The sequence below is a fragment of the Octopus bimaculoides genome, chromosome 2 (genome assembly GCF_001194135.2).
Source record: "Octopus bimaculoides isolate UCB-OBI-ISO-001 chromosome 2, ASM119413v2, whole genome shotgun sequence".
NCBI lineage: Eukaryota > Metazoa > Mollusca > Cephalopoda > Octopoda > Octopodidae > Octopus > Octopus bimaculoides.
In genome coordinates, this window is record NC_068982.1 from 83,947,009 (window position 1) to 83,950,081 (window position 3,073).

The following is a 3,073-nucleotide window of genomic DNA, read 5'->3' on the forward strand; positions in this document are numbered from 1 at the left end:
TATATACATCTATATATATATACATCTATATATATACATGTATATGGATACATTTATGCAGATATATATATGTATGTATGTATGTATATATGTATGTATGCCTGTATATATGTGAGAGTATAGTTTCACTGTAGTAGTTTCAGTATGGAAATGAAACCATTAAAGTGAAAGTATCTGTCATTACAGTATGGAAATGTGATTGTTTCAGATTTGATACTGAAATAGTGGAATAGTTTCATTTTGAAAGTGAAAGTATTTGACATGAGTGTTTTTGTTTCACTTTTGACACCTAATACTTAAATAGTGGAGGAGATATGATGTTGCTGTTGACTCGAACTTTGCAAGAAGTGAAAAATTTTTTGGACTAAAACACAACCGGGACCCTAAGTAAAGCATGTGTAAAATTTCAATGAAATTGGTTGTGTAGTTCTCGAGTTTTAGACACACAGACAGACAGACAGACAGACACACATTCTCATTTTTATAGATATAGATAACAAATTTTACTATGAATAGCTGAAATTTACTTTTTAAATATCTACAGTTTGTTCATGTCTGTATTAGTAATGTACTCTCTGAAACTTAATGCATCCACCCTACATTCTCTAAGTTTTTACCTTTCCCTCTCTTTCTTTTTGTCTTATTGATTAACTCCTTCTCCTCACCAACATTATCCTCTCTTATAAATGATTTTGATGCCATAACTTTTCTGTGGTCTAGTCTGTGAGGAAAGGGTAGCATCTGTGAACTTTTTGTAGACCCCTGTGACTAGTAGAAAAGGAGAAAGAAACCATGGCTCATGGGATACTGCAGTAGAAAATAACACATCAAGATATCTAGTTATCATCAGATCAGAGATTTGTCCAAATGCTTGCAAAAGAGTAGACTCTGCTAATGGCACCCAAAGGCCAGATGGTAGTGTTAAACTGTGCAGTTTATCAAAATTTTCTCCAGTCCCACTGGTATTACTTGAAAATTAGGTATTATTTAATATGAAAATGTAATTAATATTACTAATATTACATATACCAAATTATAATCTCCTCTACTCTTCTGGAAAACTTGCCAATTTGGCTTCAGTTAGATTTCTTTTCAGAGCTAAGGAATGCCTTATTCCTAAGCAATTTTTAATTCTCTTCAGTATCTAACATTCCTTTCTCGAGATTAATGCTTCTATGTATGGAATTGTATAATAATTTTTATTTTCTAACATCACAGTCTAAATCTAGTTTAGGTAGAAAATATTTTAGTGATGCATTGTAACTTTACCTCTACAATCTTTGGTTCTTTGAAGCAGCCAGATGTACTAATATCTTTGTATCTGTATGTTACACTACCATGAACCAGCAAAGTGTATAGGCAGATAAAACAAATATTTATGGTTGATGGTTTGTACAAAGGCCAAAATTGGTAGCATTGCATCATGGATCCATTGTGCATGATGTCTTTTTTTAATGTATAACATACATGGTGCCTTAGCATGGCTTTGATCATGATGGATAAAACAAACCCAAAAACTCTTACAATTTGTTTATTCATGACAAAAACCAAGAAAGCTATTTAAAGATAACATAATCAAGATCCAAAGAGAACCATACAACACAGTGAGATCATCAATTCATCACCAAAATAAATTAATAATTGCTCAAAGGATTTAGATTACCATATTTGATGGTATAAAAGATGCACCCCAATTTCAGTAGCATATCATCATCATCATCATCGTTTAACGTCCGCTTTCCATGCTAGCATGGGTTGGATGATTTTACTGAGGACTGGTGAACCAGAAGGCTGCACCAAGCTCCAATCTGATCTGGAAGAGTTTCTACAGCTCGGTGCCATTCCTAACGCCAACCACTTCGAGAGTATAGTGGGTGCTTTTATGTGCTACGGGCACGAAGGCCAGTCAGGTGGTACTGGCAATGGCCACGCTCAAAATGGTGTATTTTACATGCCACCTGCACAGGAGCTAGTCCAGCGGCACTGGCAACGATCTTTCTCGAATGTCTTTACATGTGTCACTGGCACAAGTGCCAGGAAAGCGACGCTGGGCACAGGTGCCATTACAATTTCGCTTTCGCTTGCCCCAACAGGTCTTCGCAAGCCAAGTTTCATGTCCAATGAAGGAGACGACACTCGCATGAGTGCCAGGCATCGAATTTAGTTCAATTTCGATTTCACTTGCCTCAACAGGTTTTTGCAAGCGGAGTTTAGCGTCCATGAAGGAAGGTATGCATAAATGGGCTGGCTACACCCCTGGCAGAGGCCTTGGAGTTTGGTCTCACTTGGCTTGCCGGGTCTTCTCAGGCACAGCATATTTCCAAAGGATTGGTCAGAAGTCATCGTCTCGGTGAGGCACAATGTTCGAAGGTCATGCCTCACCACCTCATCCCAGGTCTTCCTGGGCCTACCTCTTCCACAGGTTCCCTCAACTGCTAGGGTGTGGCACTTTTTCACACAGCTATCCTCACCCATTCTCGCCACATGACCATACCAGCGCAATCGTCTCTCTTGCACACCACAACTGATGCTTCTTAGGTTCAACTTTTCTCTCAAGGTACTTACACTCTGTCTAGTATGCACACTGACATTACACATCAATCGGAGCATACTGGCTTTATTCCTTGTGAGCCTATGCATGTCCTCAGCAGTCACGGCCCATGTTTATGTCCTCAGCAGTCACGGCCCATGTTTCACTGCCATGAAGCATGGCTGTTCGTACACATGCGTCATACAGTCTGCCTTTTACTCTGAGTGAGAGACCCCTTGTCACCAGCAGAGGTAACAGGTCTCTGAACTTTGCCCAGGCTATTCTTATTCTAGTAGCTACACTTTCAGCGCACCTTCCCCCACTACTAACTTGGTCACCTAGATAGTGGAAGCTATCAACTAAGTCTAGTTTTTCTCTCTGGAATGTGGCCAGAGTTGTTTTCTGCACATTTTCAGTGTTTATTGCTCCTGAACATCTGCCACATACAAAAACTAACTTCCTAGTTAACCTTCCTTTGATATTGTTGCACCTCTTATGTGTCCATAGCTTGCACTAGGTACATCTTATAGAGTTTTTACCTAC